Genomic DNA, 19,812 nt, shown 5'->3' with positions numbered 1-19,812 from the left:
ACGGACAAGCGAGCTGGGCTGGGCTGAGCTTTCCTGAACTTTCAAGGAGGGCACCAACCTAGCATTTATTTATTTATTTGCATTATTCATGAATTCAATGCCTTCCTTGCCACTGAAAGTAAAAGGGGTTGCCAGGCCCTGAGCAAGCGCCGTGCATCTCCTCCGCTGAACCACTTCCCTGAGCTCATGAGCGGCTCCCTCGTTTTCCTTGTTGCAATCCCCTTGTTCCTTGCCTTCCAGGTGTGCACCCACTTCTGCCCACAGTTCCCTCTCTGCCAGGGTCCCCACACCTGCCTGCACCCAGGATGTCTTTTGCCCTTTTTCTTACTTTTCTTCAGAGCACTTCTCACCACGTGACTTGCTGCTTCTTTCACTATTATGGGTCCCTTGCCTCTCACCCCTGCTGACATGCATGGCGCCCTTGGTCAGCTCTGTGTACTTACTGTGTGTTGGTGTGCACTACCCAGTCGATGCATGGACAGATCTACTCCATAGTGTCTATCCAACAACTGCTTTGCACAGATGGAATTACAGAGCACCCAGAGGCATAGCCCATGGCAAGATTCATTAAGTTGAAGAGACCGATGTTAAATAAAACAACCACTAAAATAAGCATTTATAACAAGCTTTGTTGATCTGGGGCCTCTGTCCCCTCAAAGTCAGTCCTGTGCTTCTCCCGGTCTGCTGTGGGTTAGAGGGGGCCGCCCTGCGTGTCTCGGCTGAGTTTGTCTGATGGAGGCATAGCACGAGCGCAGAGGGCCTGGAGAAGCGAAGAGCAAGGCCTTGCCTCCCTCTCTGCCTCGGCCAGTGGCTGTCTCTCCTCTGTAGCAAAAGCACCTCTCCCTTCTCTCCAAGCTCAGCTTCCAGTAGCTCCTTGCTGGCGATAATAGCCTGCTTCACTCACTTTCTCTTGTTTCATTTCTCTGTTCCTCCATCATCTGTGTAACTCATTGTCTTGATTATATTTTCTCCTTTGAACCCTGAAGGTATTTTTGGAGTGTTTGCATGGATTTTTCCTTTTTGAATACTCTGATTGCTACACCAACTTCCTAAGCTCTTTTGCTAGCAGGCACAGTGGCTGGAATAGGATATAACCATCCCCTCTCCCTAACAGAACTCTTCAGGGAGCGGCTTTCTGACACCTTTGAGAGGGGGCATGATGAGGAGCCAACAGGCAAAGCAAGGGTGGTGTGCTTTTCAGACGAAGGAGAGATCATGGCCCTGCGCCAGGAGGCAGGGGACTTTACAACAACAGAATGAATAGCACCAGATCTGAAGCACAAGAGGGAGCAGATGAAATGGGAAGCATTGGTCAGCCATTCTGTGGCTTGTTGGCCACGTTTAGGTGTTCGTCCTACAATCCATAGCGTTCCACAGAAGGGTTTTAAACAGTGAAGGTCAAGGCAGTGGCCCCATCTGCTTTATACAGGTGACTAGTTGCAATGGAAACTACAAGCCTGGCAGCTGGGAGAAAAAGTGGGAACCTGTGCAGGGCAACAGGGGGTCGCGGTCATTTGGGTCAAGATCATGACTGAGACAGAGACAGGAAGTCAAGAGCCAGAGAAGGCCAAGATGAGGTCCATCTCTCACTCTCCCTTCCTTCCCCAGACTCCTCACATGCTCCCTTTGTCCCCGTGGTCAGAGAGAGGATTGTCTGAAGACAAGGAGCAGGGCCGCCAGGAGAATAAACCCTTGCCTTCATCATCTCTTCACTGACCAGCTGGAGCAAAAGTCCCAGCCAACACAAAGCTGTTAGAGAAAAAGCAACCAAGGCACCCTTCTTTCTCACGCGGCAACAGGTTGCCACACTGGGGTGTTTCATCCTGGCTTGCTCCATCCGCCCCTGTGCTGACTCAGTTCCTCAGCTTCACGTGCGTCTGCGTCTCCTGTGGTGCTTCCAGGGCCTCTAAGAGGGTCCCAGAGCCTTTTGTGTGGACCAGGGAACTGCTTCTATGGCTCCTTGCAGTGTTCCCTGTGACCCAAGGACAATTTTGTGTCAGAGAGAAAAGTAGGACCAATAGATAACACCTTAAAATCTGAGTGCAGGCAGAGGGCTTTATAGGGAGGGGGAGGGAAAGCAGAACAGAGAGATCAAGGGGACAGGATTGCCAAGTTCTCCACATGTAGACCAGCACGGTGCATTCTGATCAAGATCTTCAACTGGTCCTGCCAGTGCCCTTGTCACCATCATTAAATAATGACTGTACACCACCCATTTATATGGTAGATTGTTAATTTGAAGACTTTTTTTCAAAGTTAAACATTATTATGTTCATTTTACATACAACACACTGCAAATACTGGCAAGTTAAATGGAATTCTGATCTGGTGTCCAGAGGTACTCTTCATCCCTGCCCAAAGCACATTCAAGGGACAAGGGGAAGTGAGGAGATCAGATGAGGCCGACAGTAAGATTGAACAATGGGGACAATTTCTCAAGGGCTTTCCCCTTAACCAACCATTAAATTTCCAGTGAGAATTGTTAGTAAGAGCCCGACAACTACCTCTTCATTATTCATAATCCTACTTTCTTTACAGTCAAAGGGAAATGTAGCTTTATCACACTTTAGTTGGTGAAGATTTAATTATTGTTAATTTTCCTGTTTGTTATAATGCACAAATGTTCCAGAAAGAGTGATCCTGTATTTGTTATACTTTCCAAGGGCTTTCCTGTTCTCTGGCATTTATACTCCTGGGGTATGGTGTCCTTAGTGTGGGCTTCAATCCCCTCATGTATTAGAGGGGAATGGCAGCACCTGCAGAATTATTATAGGATCACATACAACAAACTATTTAAGAAAGTTTATTGAATACTGGGCTCTGGTCTAAACACTTGATAACCTTTAGCTCATTGATTTATGGGACAATCCTTTGCAATGGAAGTAAAACAAGGTTCAACAAATTCTCTAGAGACAAACAGAGCAGATCCAGAGCTGATATTTAAAACCTGGAGTGTGACTCTGATGTCCCTGCAAGTCACTTCTTGGCAATGCTGCCTCTTTGTCAAAAGAAGCAACACAGCTGAAGGGTTGTCATACGGGAGCCGCTATGTGAGAGGCAACATATGTGACCATTATGCTCTTCTCTGTGGATAAATGTCCAGACTTTGTCCAATGACTTTTTGAAAATTTCTAGTGTTAGTTAAGTTTGCCACTTGATCGCGGACATTTTAAATCATTAGCCCTTTCTAGGCATCATTATTTTAAATTTAATTTGATCATTTCTATCCGTAAAGCAGAGTTACTATACTAACTGTGACAACACTAGGATTACTCACAATTAAAAGATATATTCGAGAGCCAAAATATTTTGGGAAATATTAATTGGATATGCAACATCAATTATCTCTTGTTCAAGCTTATAACTTCTAACTGTTCTCCCATGGCTATAAAGCCCAGATTGAGTCATGCCAATCCCTTCTCCAAAAGCTTTCAATTTGTTATAGAATCATGAAAATGACTCCCACCTGCTATAAGAGGACACAAGGAGAAGAAGTCTGTGACATGGAAGAGGGACCTCACCCAACCATGCTGGCACCCTGATCTCTAGCTTCCATCCTCCAGAATTGTGAGAAATCAGTATTTGTTGTTTACAAGTTACCAGGTTCCTGCTATTTTGTTACAGAGGCCCAAACGGACTAAGACATGTCCGCTCACATGTAAACTAAGTATCTACTCATTGGGTTTTTACAAAGATTTAGTAAGATTATCTATAGAACAGACTCAGAATGGTGTTTCACACATAGTAAACACTTACTAGGTATCTAAAGCAACAATATCAGAGAAGGAAAACTCTGACTCCAAAAAACCTCCGCTGCCTTGCGGCATATCTCTTCAGGGGAAAGGCTAAGGGAGTAAACCCCGACAGAAAATCCGGAGCCGGAGTCCCTAAGGCGGTTTGACATTGTAGTCAACACCGGCAACTCCTGCGGCGCACCTGAAGCCAAGCTGTATTGACTCCGTCTTTCCCTTGGACCCTTCAGCTGCGAAGAGAGGGGGGGGTCTGCTGCATGGGCAACAGCAGACCCTCCATATCACCCTGCCCAGGCTCTGTAGCTTCAGCTTCACTGGAGAGGACACTCCAGCATCATCGCAAGATGTCGATTCAACACGGGAGGAGACAGATACCGTGTCACTCCCGAGTCGGACTGCACAGCCATTCTCGGCGGTGCAGATAGACTCTTAAGAAGCTACACCATCGTCTCTCGAGACGGACGGCTGCCGACGACGACGACGAAAGCAACAATAGCAATGATAAATAATCTTTGAGATCCAACTCTTTCTCAGTGAGCCATCACATTAGAACCCCTCCAGCAAGGTCACTCCTTCTCATGGCATCCCATCAAACTTCCTCTAGGACTCTTTTTGGCACCGAGGATCCCTTATTAGTATTATAGACATATTCATAGTAAGTTGTTCAGTCAATGACTCAGCGGGAGTTATTTATGAAGCACCTGCTATGTGGCTGTGGGGTTGATCCTTTGGATGATGAGAATATAGCAGAGAATAAGAGGGGAAAAAATTTCTTAACCATAACTTAAAATGTGTACTATGGGAAAAGCTCAGAAAAGAAAGAAAAAAAAAAAAAAACATAGCTGAATTCTAAACAATGAGAAGCAGTCAGCTCAATGGAAGTCAGTGAGAAAAACAAACACTATAGAGAGACAATAAGGACAAATGTTCTGAGTCAAGAGCCAGCTTGGAATAGTTGAGAGAGAGAAAATGTGCCTCGTGTGGTGGAATCGGGGGAGGAAGGTAGTTAGTGGGAGACGGCCTAGGACAGACAGGAAGGGGCATTTCTGGTCATGCTGACAATTTTAGATTTTACTCCAATGGGAAGCCATTAAAGGACTCTATGTGAGGGAAAAACATGGTTAGATTTACAATGCTATCAAGTCACTCTGGTACGGGGTACACAATGGCTAAGGAAATCTGGGCGAGCAGGAGCAGACTATTGCAATGTTTCAGATGATGGATTACTATGGTGTGTCCTAAGGTTTTAATACCACAGTTGACAATGTTTTCTATTTCTTCTACCAGGTTGTAATGCAATATTTGTTATTCTTCTATTTGTCCCCAAGGCAACGAACATGCCACTCTGCACATACTAGGCATGAATATTTTCTTATATTCAATAAATAAGGAAGTACGTGCAGTGGAAATTAAAACTGGAAAATACAGGTGAAAACAAGTAAGACACCTGCTCTATCTCAAGATCAAAATATTCAACAGACAGAAGGAAAAACAAGCTACTCAGTAACTTTTAACGGCGCCTATTTTTATCACTGCAAAAAATTTATGCACATCAAACATAAAATATGCTCGTCAGCAAATCTATCACATTTTCAACTTTTCCACGGAGCAGCTGATGTGTAAAGGAGTTGGTCGCGTGCCACGAAAACTTTTAAATGACTGACTTTTGGCAAAGGCTGGAAAAATAATCACATGAACCCTGCTGTCTTGCAAAGATCAAGTCTGCTTCATGCCAGCTTGGAGAGAAAATTAAATATATAGCCAGAGATTTGATATTCTCTAGGAAGTCTAAATTTAGGTGGAAAATATCCTGAGGTGAAGACACAAAAATCCACATCTCAACTCATTATATTTCCCCCCAAAGGGCTCCACCTTTGGTGTTCCTTGTTGCATGGTGGTTAAAAACACAGTGTGGGAGTTAGAGGCTTAAGTGCTTCTTGCTATCTGTTTGACCTTGGCCAAGTTAATTGGTTTCTCTGAGTCTCAAGTTCACAATATGTAAAATTGATAAAATATTTATTGTCACAATAATAGCGAATACTTGTTTAGTGTATACTCTGTTCCAGATGTCATCCCAATATTGATATGTTCCATGTGTTAGCTCTTGCATTGATACAACAAGCTTTTGAGGCGGTACTATAATTATACATAGCATTACCAATGAGAAAACCTGGGTATTGAGCCAAGAGGGTTGTACGTTACTTGTCCAAGACATCACACCTAGGAAGCCGTAGAGTCAAGATTCAAAGCCATGATATATAACTCGAGATCATAACATTTTCTCTGCTGATTACCTAACTACTGCCTTTGGCTATAGTGATATACTACTACAGGTGATGAAGACCATACAGTTTCTGCAAAGATTCAATGAGACGGTACATGCAAACTCATTAGAACTGTGGCAGGTACAGAATAAGCATTTAACAACTATTAGTTTCTAATACATCAAAAAAGAAAAAGAGAAATGACATCTATATCACCAGACAAAGCAAAACCTAGGTGTCATATATTTTTAACAAATATTTATTGAAAACTATCTATGTCAGGCTTTGATTTGGAAGCTTTGCTATGTCAGTGTACAAAACCTATGAAGATGCCTGCCCCGGATGACTAATAGTCTAGTGAGAAAAAAGGGACCCACACAGTAAACAGTAATTATAACAACTAAGTTAGACTATGTGTTAGGGTGTAATAATAAAGGCTATAGGAAAAACAAACAAAGAAAAAAGAAAATAGATGAGGACAGCTGGTGGGAATGGATGGATGTTAGTTTAAAATCGCTCATAGAGTAGTTGAGGCCAACCCCATTCCAGGGGTGTGGTTTGAGCAGAGACCTGGTGGAAATGAGGGAAGGAGACATTTAGAGACCGGTGGGAAGAGTATTCCAACAGAAGGACCACCCAGGACCAAGAGTGTAGGCAGGGGTGTCCGAAGAAAAGAAAGGGCAGATGTCTGAAGTGGAGCGAGCCGAGGAGAGTAGCAGCCGGCCCCTGAAGCGGACAACGGAATAGGGAGCCTGCCCTGCGGAGGTTACACACTCTGGCTGCTATTTTTAGTGAAACGGGAAGCCCCTGCAAGCTTCTGAACAAAGACACAATGCGATCTGATTTAATGTTTCATCACTCCGGCTGCTGTGTTGGAAACAGACGGCAGGGGCAAAAGTGAGAGGGCGAGGTCAGTGAGAGTGATGTTTGCAGGGAGCCGTGCAGGTGCAGGGGCGCAGACCCGGGAGCCGGGGAGGCGGTGAGCAGAGGCGGGATTCTGCATGTGGTTTAGAATGATGTCGTGCCAAGGGAGTCACTGCGAAGGTGATCGTTGGATGAGAGGTGGACGTCAGTGTTGATGCTCACTCAGGCTTTTTGCCTAAATACTTGGAAGTAAGGAATTGCCATCCTAAGAGATGGGTCAGTTGGCAGGTGGAGCAAATTTGGGGGGAATCCTCGGTCTTTCTTTCCACATCATCTCCGAGTCATGATCTATACTAAGAAAATGAACAGTAACAACTAAAGGAATAAAAGCATCTGACATTCACTGGACACACATGTTCCTTTTCCTTGTTTCTGCAAAGCACTTGCCCTGAATGATCAGTCTATGTCTATCATATATCACATAGTTCATTATCTGCATGTTTACAAATAAAAGAAACCAAGCCCAGGAAGATAAAGGGACTTACTCAAGGGGACATGGATATTTTATAACAAAGATGGGATACAATACTAAACATTTCAATTTCAAAGTATGTAATCTTGACAACCATGATAAATAAATGTGAATCTAAAATTCTCTTACATGTTCCTGCATTCCTTCTGTTTCTGTTTAAGCTTGTACCCCTTGGTCATTCTGTGACACAGCAAATGTAATACCCTTATATCTGTATCCCTGCCTCCGAGTTTGCCATTCTGCATAGAACCAGAGCAGAAATCTTTATAAAATTTTTCAAATTAATTACATCATTTCTTTGCTTAAATCCTTTAATACTTTCACATTATCTACGGAATAAAGTAAAACTACATTACCAGCTTACTCGGGCTGTGACTGACACAGTTCATTGCTTGCATGAAAACCAATTTCTCTCAACCTTGCAAACAACACTCTCGTTTGGGCAAAGTGTCCAGGCCTGGGCTAAGCCCAGTCAGTCACTGACAGTCGTGGCAACTGCATGCACAGTGGCCTGTGACTCATACCAACCTGTTCCTGCTAATAAAACAGCAGTAGGATTTTCAGATGAAATACGTACGACTCAATTAAATCTTCATTTCAGCTAAGTAACAGATTTAACTGTTGTTTTAGTGTATGTTCTGAATATGATTCTGAAACATTATTCATGGCTTATCTGAAATTAATATTTAACTGAGCATTTTTTTTTATTTTCTAAGTCATAAACAAAAGGGGAACGCTATTGGTTGTTTATAGAAATATTTTCTCTCTCTTACCAGAAATACAAGGAAAGTTTAAAGAATGTCCTTTGCTCTCTCCCTCCACATATGGGACATTGTCTGGGACACTCTAATGATGCTTGTTGCTATGGCACCTGTCCTGCGATAATAAGGGCGTCACGTATTTAAATCCAGTGCCCTGATGTCTTAGAGCTACTGCACCAGATCTGGAGCTGCTCACTTCCAGACACCAGTTAGAAGCCTGTGTTACTGAGGGCCTCATTAGATTAACTGTCTACTACATGTTATTGGTGGCATCTTCAATGACAAAGGCAGTTTATGGTCTAGTTTCTGTTTATCCTTAGTCTCACCCTCACCATTGCAACCATGGAGTGTCCCTTCTAGTCCTTGACAGTTATTTGTAGCCCCTGGACCTGTTAGGGTCACTCGCCTGGACTTTTACAAGAGATGAATGTGTTTTCTTCCAAAAACATATATTTTGATCCCTCTGATCATCTGCCACATGTCATTCATTCTTTAAAAGTGTGATCAAAGGGTAACTTTGTATCGTGTATTTATTTATTCACTAACTTATTAACTCATTCAACACAGAGTGAACGTGTACAGTAGTTGTAATTACTGCATCAGGTGCTAAGAATAACATTGCTCTTGCCTTCCGTGAACCCACAGGCTGCTAGTCTGGTAGATTATCCTGACTTCGAGTAAGTAATTCTATCGTGATTTATTTATACATGGAATGAGAGAATAAATCAGAGTGAACTAAATTTAAAAGAGTTTGGGGAGGGGTCAAAAAAGTTTCTTTGAAGAACAAGCATTCACGCTAGTACTTTAAGGGAGATCAGGACTTGGCTTAAGACAAGCCTTAAAAAAAAGTTATAGAGAAAAGAAGTTTGCATAGAGGATTTGGAAGAGGAAGAGGTAACTGCTTTAAATGGTAAATCAGAAATCTGTGTGTCAGGAAACGTGATAAGCAAGAAGGCATGGTGCGGCTTGCAGAATAACACCCCTCTCCCCAAATATAGCCATGTTTTAGCCCCTGCAACTGTGAATACATTTCCTTCATGGCAAAAGGAACTTCGCAGATGTGAATTAGTTAAGGATTTGGGGATGGAGACACTTTCCCAGATTATTCAGGTAGGTCCCATGGAATGACATGGTCCTTTTACGAGGGAGCAGGAGAAGCAGAATCAGAGGAGATATGATGGAATCAGAGGTTGGAATGACGTGCTCCCTGGCTAAGGCCACACACACGCCTTAGCCTCTTGAGACTGACAAAGACCCAGAACTGAATTCTCACCTAGAGCCTCCAGAAAGAACGTGGTTCTGCCAACATCTTGATTTTAGCTTCCTGAGACCCATTGCAAACTCCTGACCCCCTCAACTGTAAAATGAAACATTTGCGTTGTTCTGAGTCTCTAAGGGTGTGGCAATTTTCTCCATGAGCAAGGAAGCTGATATTCATGGTTATGAGCTGAGCTGGCAGCAGGAGAGTATTAGTAAGGATTTGGGGGAAGTAGTAAGGCTGTTCACCCATCTGCAGAGCTTAAGGAGTCCTTCACAGTTTAAAGTAAGATGGACAAAGGGGAGGGATATAATTGCGGGAGAAGGGGTGGGCTGTGGGGGGGGGGAGCAACAGGGGAAAAATGGGACAACTGTAATTGAAAAACCAAAAAATAAAATAAAAAAATAATAAAGTATGGAAGACTTTATTGCAGTTCTCATTAAAAGGGCCGCCCTGGCTGGTGGATGGTAAATGGATTAGATATGATCCCCAGAGACCTGTGACAAAGGCATGAGATTGGTCTGAGCCACAAGTGATGATGTGACCAAGGTGTGGCAGAGCTGACAGAGAGATGCAGCCACAGTGAGAGCTATTTAAGGACTATAATTGAGTTTAGAGAAGAGACGTGGTGTCCTGGAGAAGAAGGTACTATTTGTGACTTCCAGTTTTCTGCCTTGAAGAAGCACATAGATGGAATTACTATTTGTGGAAAGAGAGAGCTGCTCAGGACATGATTTGGTCTAGTGGCTTAGGGAAGATCAAGAGATAAAAAACTCTATTAATTTTGAGAGAGCTGGGAAAGAGCCTGGGGAAAAATGTCCAGTGGGTACCTGGTAAGTGAGTCTGGACTTTAGATGATCAATCAAGTCTGGGGACATAGATTTGACAAACAGATGGTGTTTGAGGCCACAGGAGGAGATGATAACATTTATGGAGAGAATGCAGAGTATTGAGAAAAAAAATTTTTTAAGATTGAGAACATTTCAAAGGCATGTAGAACAGGGTAGGCATCCTGTAGCCCACAGGACAAATTCAGACTGCTGCTTAATTTTGTAAATAAAATAGTATTGATACACAGCAATACTTTTTTAAACATGTTATTTATGGCCGTTTTTTCCCTACAGTGGTTCTAAATAGTTACAACACAGACCCTATAGCCCACAAAACCTAAAATATTTACTACCTGACCTTGTACAGAAAAAAGAAACTGTGCGAAGCACTGATGTAAATGAGGAATAAATAAAGGTAACTTAGGGGTGGCAATGGTAAAATAATCCCCTCTGTACCTGTTTTATTGATACATCCTTCCAAATTAATTGTTCCCTCTTCTCCTCTCCCTTGTTCTCAAAGTGGTCTCCAGATACCACCAGTATTTGTCACTTCATTCTAAGTATCCTGTTACTCACCTGTCACCCCTATGAACCATGTATCATTTTTATACCTGCGTCCACAGAGCCTAGCACAACTCCTGCATCACGTAGGTAAGTGTTTTAGCCACGTGTGGTTGTCAAATGAATTCACACTTCAAGGTTAGTCATAATCAATCAATAAACCCTTATTGACCCAAGGATTTTTGGAAAGCATGCCTTTCCTGATGGATACCAAGAGAAAATTTAGTAGGATTCATGTTCCGTGATGGTAAAATAAGATAGAGTGGTCAGCCATTGCAAAGACTTTGTTTAATGATAATGAAGAAATATTACACGGGCATTCTCATGAGTATGTGTGATTGTTTTCTTCTCCAAAGCCTGATTTCTGGTCACTTGGTGAAGAATTCAGGATTTATGGGAGTTCCCCAGCCTTGAAGGAAAGATCTGGGCTTTTTTCTCAGGGAAATTTTTTTTTTTCTGAAGAAAATAAAAGATTTTAAGGTAAAAAATCATGCAGAAATAAAATAAGATTTTGAATGCTATAGTCATAATTAATGTTTTTATCAGAAGCATGTGAAGCTAATACTCAAAATATAGACATGTAAATTAGGATGCAGCTTAAGTACGTTGTCCTGTTTAAAATTTCAAATGACATACAGATTTATGTGTTTTACAGGTGCACCTACTTGGAGTCAGTATGCAACAGATATTTTTAAAAACTACTCACTTTCCAGATTTTTTCCATTAAAAATAACCCTGACAGCTTAGTGTTTGTCTAGTCATTGAACTCTCTACTTCTGTAAGAACGAGATGAGCAGTAGCGCCCTGAATTTGCATGCAACTTCTCAAAAATATGTACATATGGCTGCAGCAAGCAGGACAGTCCAGTCACCCTGGATGTCCCTGAATGGAAGGAAGACACATTTCCCAGGCATACATTCTTCTTCTTCTTGACATTATTTCTCCAGGACTAATTTTCTGAGGTCCTCCGGGGATTCTTCACGAGCGTGAATTCTGAAATAAGGGGCCCCGCCCCCTTAGCGCCGCCCTCAGTTTCCCGTTGCACACGGTGCTTCCCCTTATCGCTGCATTTATATCTAATTTGGTTTTCTTCCGTAACTCTGTTTGCACCTGTTATTTATGCTGCACGCAATATCAGAACTTCACCGGCATGCCACGGCAAATACTTACTTAGCTGACCAGCTACGGGGTTTCTTTGGTCTGCACCGGGCTCATTCATTCATCTGTGGTCAGCTCAGGCAGCCCCGGGGGCTGTGCTGATCCTGGCTTGGGGCTGACCACTGGTCAGCTTTAGGGTGGCCTTCGTCCAATAACCAGAACAGCTCAGCTCTGTGCCATGTATCTTATTTTCGGCACGAGCAGGCGATCTCAGGCATATTCTCATGCCCACAGTAGGAGCGTGAGAAAGAACAAGCCCGGTCAGGCAACCACATTTCAGTTTTCCACTTATATCACAGTTTTAAAGATGCTTTGGTCAAAGCTAGTGACGTGGCTGAATCTAGAGTCAAGGGTAGAGCAGTTCTGACCCTTGGGAATAGGAGGGAGCGGCAGGGTCACATGGCAAAGGGCACAAACGCAGGAAGGAGTGAGTAACTGATGCTGTCAGCCATCTGTAGGACTCTGTTAGTGATGAGATCATCAACGGTTGAGAGCGTATCTAAGCACAAATTTCAGAGCCAAACTACCTGAGTACAAATCCCTGCTTCTCCACAAAAATGCTGTGCAACTTTGGATGAATTATTACCTCCTCTGTGCCTTAATTTTCTCACTTATAATATGGGGATAATTCTACATGACATGTATGTTATTTGCTCAGAAAAGTGCATAACACAAAGAAAATTCTTAATAAATTCAGTTATTGGTAGTAATAAAATCATCTTGGCTTAGAGTTCAGTCTCAAGAATTAGATTTTGAATTAGAATGTAGTTGATATATAAGAGCTGGAGTTTGTGTCAAGATAAAGCTGTCTGTCCCTACCAAATCCTAATCTGGGTAGCTAAGCATAATGAAAGACTGAATCCCGTTTATATAACAGGGCAGCTGGTTCAGATCAAGGACAACTTTCCTCTGTTCATCTAACCTAGAGTTTAACCCAAATAAATGCTTGGTGAAAAGTGATCCCAGTCTCTGTAAGGGGTAATATTCCCATTGAACAGCTTCATAGTCTTACAGATAATGTTTCTGTAGAGGACATGATATGCAGGGTCCCCTTACCTGTGGTTTTGCTTCCACGGCTTCAGTTACCTGCAGTCAATAGTGGTCCAAAAGTATTAAATGGAAAACTCCCAAAATAAGCAACTCATGAGTAGAGCGATGAAATCTCCTGACATTCTGCTCTGTGCTGCCCAGGACATAAATCATCTCTTTGCCCAGACATTTAGTAGTGCTCTATGGTATCAGAGAGGTGATGGAGAAGAACCACATTCACATGGTTTTTATTATAGTATATCCTTCTGATTTGTTTGTTATTATTTTTAATCTGCATCTGTGTCTGATTTATAAATTAAATTTATATAGGTATGTATGTACAGGAAAAACAGTATATATAAATAGGGTTTGGTATTATCTGTGGCTTCAGACATCCACTGGGGGTCCTGGAATGTATTCCCCCTAGATAAGGGGGTTGAGTCTAATAAAGTATCCAGACTCTCATTCAGAAATAAATGACTTCATACCCAGCTGCTGCGAGAAACTTCCATCAAACAACCTCAGCTTTCCCTGGGCACTGTCTCCCCTGAAGAGAGCTGCTTGCCCAAGGCCACACCCTCTCTGAGGCGGTCAGTGTCCAATGACTGTTCAAAGCAGGATCATAAAGATCTGCCCCTCCTACACCAGCACAGACTAGCTTTTATAAAGTGTCCCATCTGTAGAACTCCTTGCAGGGTTTGCTACGTCTTCCCTTGAGAGTGCATCGCAGCTTGACCTCTCTGTCCTCAGTTTTTCTTCTTTTCTTCTCCTGCCAAGAGGACTCCCAATAATCCTCCTGAATTTAAGTCTCCATCTCCGAGTCAGCTTCTGGGAGAAACCCATCTATAGAAGGTTGTAAGAAAACTCAGTGAACCATTTTGAGTAAAAGTTCGAGAGTCTACTCAGGGCCACAAGCAACGAGTTTGAGGCGCAAGTTTTTTAAACCTATAGGGTTTGCTGCATCATGGAAAAAGTTCCCTTGATATAGCTTTTGCATAATACACTTTTATTATATAGTTTAATCTTCCTTCCTTTTTCATTCATAGAAGTTCATAGAGAACACCTTGCCACTCTTTCTATATTCTCTACATTCACAAAAGATCGGGATCTGATTTTTTTTTTAAAGAAACCAAATTTATTATTTTATTTTTTTCTGTTGCCTTCTTAAATTTTGTTTGTGTTGCGAATAAATACTCACCCCACGTAGCATATTATTAGTATTCTTCCCTGATGAGAGTTGCTGGCAAAGGCTGATGTAAGTTCATTGGAAAGTTAGTTGTTGGGTCAGCATGATTCTGTTTTATGAAGAAGAAATAAGAGTGTATTTTGGAAACCAATTATTGAACAGCTTTTGGTTTTTCCCTGAAACTTTATATTCTATTTTTGTATTTTTATTTCAAAAGGGAAAACAGCTTAAAAAGGAATTCTAAAATAATTTCTGATTTATTAAAAGGGAGTTTCTAAAATAAAATATCTTTCCTCTCTCAAAGTCAGGTCTAAAAATTACCCCCTCAGCAGCTGCTGTGCGGTGGGACTTTATGGCTAGAACTGCTCATGGGTGTCCTTGCCTTGGAGAATTAAATAGACTCAGGTCTTTGGAAGAGGCTCAAGACAAGAAGGTCATCTACAACTTTCGTGAGACCTGTACAGAGCCATCTACCAAAACCATGGCCACAGACATTGTCTAAGTTCAAAGTCAATCGGTAGAATTATCAGTGTATTATTTACAAGCTTGGTGGTAAACCGTAGAACAAACAGAAAACACTCTTTGAAGAATTTTCTCTGAGGGGACATGGTCATTTCTATCTCTGAGACCACACTGCCTTTCTCAACACCTTGTGCATTGTACGCATGTGCTGAATAAGTTGGTTCCCGTATCAACAAACTAACAAACAAATGAATACTGGGTTTCAACTCACGAAACATTTTTTTTTTTTTTTACTTCAGTGATTTTCTTTTGCGGTATAAAATTGGGCACTGAAATAAAAACACTAAAATAATAGTCTGGAGGCTGCCTGGCATATAAGAAAATCCTCAGCTGTTGGAAAGTGGCAACAGCTTTGAAAAGGAATTGCAAAAAGGAAGAATTGGCAGCAACACTGGACTTGGGCAAGCAAGATAATATAATATACAAGCGCTTCAGCAAGCCATTCTGCTGCCGCGCAGGAGGCCGTTTTGACCTGCTGCTTGAGAATGCTACTGCCTGGCGACCTTTGGTGGGAAGACGTGGCCGTGGGCAGTCTTGCCTTTGAAGTTGATGAATGTTAAGTGGAGAGGATGGGGGAGGAAGCACTTCCTTCTGGGATTGTCACTGGATTATCCAGCGTATTGAGAGATGGCCAACTGTTACCTGCGGCTGCTAGAAACCCTGGAATCTAGCCCCCTGTCCTTCACGCCCGCACTCTCCCACCATGGCATCAATGGGACGGTCTCAGAGCACAAACGCGACCGTCCTCTGCACTCTGCACTGATGAACACCCTTCACAGGCCCCTCACCACCTGCAGGATCAAGTGAAACTCTTCAGCACGGTGTAAAAGATGCAGCAGAATGGGATCCATTTCTTTTTATGCTCTGATGACACCAAATCTCTTTCACTTTCTAGTTGTATTAACTTGTCCAACATTCAATCTCCATCCTTCTGGTAAAAACCTCCTAAAATTCTTTATTGAGAAAAAGGAATCACCCAACTACTGTGTTTTTTTGGGGCGGGGGGCTGTCCACCTCCATATCTTGCCTGTCCTACTCCCAAGATAAGCATGTAGCCTAAGTAGACCAACCATCTTGACAAGGGGGGTGCATGAAAGCTGAGTCATCTTGAAAACTGGTTCATGATTTTTGTGAAACAGAATTTTTCTTCTTTTAGCTTAGCAACTGTTCAGATGTAGGTGTTGAAGTCAAAACTATACAGTTGTAAGTACACAAAACACGGTTTATTCTATTATTATGATTTAGTAATTATTGCATTGCTTTCCATAGGAACAACTGTAAGCTTACTTTTGCCTACCCCTGTAATTTGTGTTACATGAAGTGATCCTGCTTGCTTGAGAATAAAGCTAAATAGTGAGAGAAGAACAGAGGGCAGAGGTGGGCGGATGGATAGAAAGAAAGATAGAAGGATAGCTAGATGGACTCTCTGATGACATTACACAAGCCTCTGGACTCCATCATGCCTAAAGAAAGGCTCTTCCTAAGATATTCCTAACTGTGATTCAGTAAAATGCCATGTGAGCTTAATCTGGTTCAGCTATATTTTCTGCCACTAGGACCTCTATGAGGCCTAGTATCTTTTATAATATTTATCTCGAAGAAATGCCGAAACTATTTTCTCTGCTTGGAATGCTTTTCTGCCTTTAATTATTTGAGCAATCTCTACACATTCTTCAAAATCCAAGTTCAGAGAGCCATTCCCTGCCCTTCCTCCCCTCCACCCAAGCAGAGAGTTAATTGTCCTTCCTTAGCACGACTGCTGCCTCTTAGTCGCTCTTCCACTGGCCACATTAAAAGACATTAGTGATATTTTTGCTCATGTGTCAGTCTGTCCCCCTTATGTGGAAAAGCTTTTAAAGTAAAGGTTGTCACATTTTCTGTTCCTACCATTTGTATTCCTACAACTGGCAGAAAGCAAGTGTTAATTAAAGGTTCAATTATTTGAAATTTGGACTCTGTTGAGTTGTGCATTTATTTATACTTATAATCATAATTTCTATTTAAAGCAGGTCTCATGCAGTTCCTTAACGTGGGCATCAACACATACTCATAAGCACTATATGGGCATGATGAAAACATGTGCAAGAACACATGCTGAGTACCGTATGTGCATTATTTTGGGTATGAGTACTGCTTTCTTCGCCACCATATGAATAAGACAACTAAAGGTCACAGGAAGTAAACAATTTATCCACGATCTCTCAGCTAGATGATGACAGAGCCAGGATTTAAATTCAAATTATCCGATGCCAGATTCTGGCTCTTCATAGTTACGCTGTTGTGCTTCTTGTCTGGGCAGGATCCCTTGAGATTTAGTGAGGCTAACCAGCACACAGGAAGCTACCTCAAGAGCATTAAGTGACACAGGCTTTGCTGGTTCCAAAAAGGATGTGACTCTGTCAGGAAAGAGGAGAGTATATTCATTTTCTGCTGTCTTGTAACAAGTTCTCACAAACTTAGCAGCTTACAATAGCCATTTATTATCTTACAGCCCTGTAGGCCCAAAACTGAGGCAAGTTTCAGCTGAGTTCTCTGCTAATGGTTTTATACTCAAGGTGCTAGTCAGGCTGAGTTCTTATGCAGAGGCTCTGGGGCCAAATCTGATTCCATTCTCATTGGTTGTTGGAAGAATCCAGTTTCTTAAAAAGGTAAAACTCAGCTCCAGCTCCTACAGATCACTGGCCTTTCTTTACCACATGATTCCTTCCATGGTCAAAGCCAGCCGTGAAGAAAATTCCTCAAACCCTTATCACCTTTCAAATGTCTTTTTCCTAGAAGGCTCTCCTGTCTTTAAAGGGTTTGCCTGATTAGGTTGGATCTACCAAGGATAAGCTCTTTATCTTAACATCAACTGATTTTGGAACGTAATGATATGTGTAAAATCCCTTCACAGCAGCACCTAGGTTAGTGCTGGACTGAATGACCGGCAGAAAGTGTGTGTGCACTGGAGACTGGGGATCTTGGAGAACATCGACCTCCATGGAGTAATGCATCATTTTATGAGAATAGAATTTATACTTTTCTGCAGAAAATTGTCTACTGTGGAACCTCTTCTGTGACCTATGATTCATCAAAAACCACTGACAGAATCTGCAATTTCTCTTAGTGGCAGATGCGGAGCTCAGATGATATAAAAGCAAGTCCTGCTCTGCCGTCAGACTCTGTCAGCAGACAATGACCAGAAATCAGTGTTCCCTTTTGAATGGCAGGCAGCAGTGACATAAAGAACTTGTTGCCAACCAACTGTGTGACCTTGAGTAAATTACTTAACCTCTCTGGAAGTCATTTTCTTTAATGTATGCAAATAAATCTATACTACCCCACAAAAAGGTGACTTAAAGAAATGACTAGATTTTAATGATCTGAAAAAAAACAAAAAACAAAAAACAACAACAACAAAACAAATAAGTGGAGAAAATGTGGCTGTCTAGCTTTGACAATAAAAAACGAACTGGAACATTGGGAGGCATCCTGGTGAAACTGGAAGACAAGATCACTGATTTCAGAAGCAACGACTTCAACAACCTCTTTGGAGCACATGGCTTTCTTCCCACTTGGAGGAACATCCTTCTTATAGACGCTGAAATCAAGTGGAAGCTACAGCCCTTATTTCCAGTCGTGCTAGTGGCGCTCAGAGAGCGGCCCCACTATTTACAAAGAACGAGCCTTTTCTCATCAGCACATCAGTAATGTTTCCCAGTTTTGTTCTTTTTGTACTTCCTACCACATTAATGTGTAGTAAGGATAAAATGTGGGACTTCGTGCACGCAAAACAACTCATTTACTGTCTTTGAACCGTTACATAGATTTCAGAGGCAAACCGTGTCTGAGCTTTTCCATTATTTTTGGTTCTTCTTTTGGTCATCTCTAATCGTGTATATGGCTTTTTACACTGAAGCTAACTTGTTTATTCACTTAGCTTTCATGGTTTTTCTACCTTCTACTTAATACACATGGTGGGCGACCCCAAAATGATACAAAAATAACTTCACTTAGGCTAGAATTACTAATCAAAAATGCCGATTGAACTCAGTAGCATGGAAACAAATGCTCTTATGGAAATTTCCAACAGGAATGAAGTATAAAAATGCAAGAGTTATTTGTCTCCAACATGGCGAGAATTCAAAGTTAATGTGTATACCATTGCCCTTGGAATTGCATACTAATTTGATTATACTATTGTTCAATCGATTTAGAGACAGGGATGAAGTAAAACTAGTTTCACTTAATTCTCACAAGATCAAAAGGATAGATGCTTAGAAGCAATAATATGAGTCTACTTTGAACTACTTACAGTTTCATAAGTGAGGTGAATTTAGATTTATGTACAGGGAAAAGATATGTATATAATATATTTAATCTAAAATATATACATATGTAATATATTTTCAAAGATATGTATATATTTGATATATATTTTTATATACATATATATTTCACACATTTATTTATCTATATAGTACAACAGGCTAAATAGATGGTCTGGTCAGACTTGGGTAGCAACTTGAGTTCAGTTGGTATCTAATGTTTTCTGGGAAATAATGAATGAATGTTTAATATAAATGTCTTATTTTGGGTCTTCTGGACAAGATGGAGGCGTAGACAGACACACTGCATCTCCCTCCACAACTAAGAAGGAACACAACTACCTCAAAAGTAGAAACAACCAGAAGTTCCAGAAAATCAAACTGCATGGAAGTCCAGCAAACAAAGATATAAAGAAGAAATACTCACCCAGACAGGTAGGAGGGGCAGAGCCAGGGAGAAGAGGATGTGGTGTGGTGCCAGCAGCAGCGGAGACAGCAGCAGGCTGGCGGAAAGCACAGTCACACATTTTAAAAAGTCAGGAGGGACACCTGGGGAGCATTCCCAGCTCCTCACCGGACCTCAAGCCTCATTGCTTCTGACTGTGCAGACCAGTGGGGGTTGGAGTGGAGGCAGAAACTGCAGGTCTCAGCAGAGTCAGCTTGTTTAAAGGGTCCCCATGGTCCTAAAATGTCTGCAGACCCACCACTCTGGGAACGATGGCCAGGACAGCAGCCAGAGGAGCACCAGTCTAGTGCGGAAGTGGGAGAGGTGCCTGGAAAAGGGGTGA

The sequence above is a fragment of the Furipterus horrens genome, unplaced genomic scaffold (assembly GCF_987537825.1).
Source record: "Furipterus horrens unplaced genomic scaffold, mFurHor1.1.pri manual_scaffold_2, whole genome shotgun sequence".
Lineage (NCBI taxonomy): Eukaryota > Metazoa > Chordata > Mammalia > Chiroptera > Furipteridae > Furipterus > Furipterus horrens.
The sequence above is the reverse complement of the archived record's forward strand: the minus strand, read 5'-3'. Positions refer to the sequence as shown.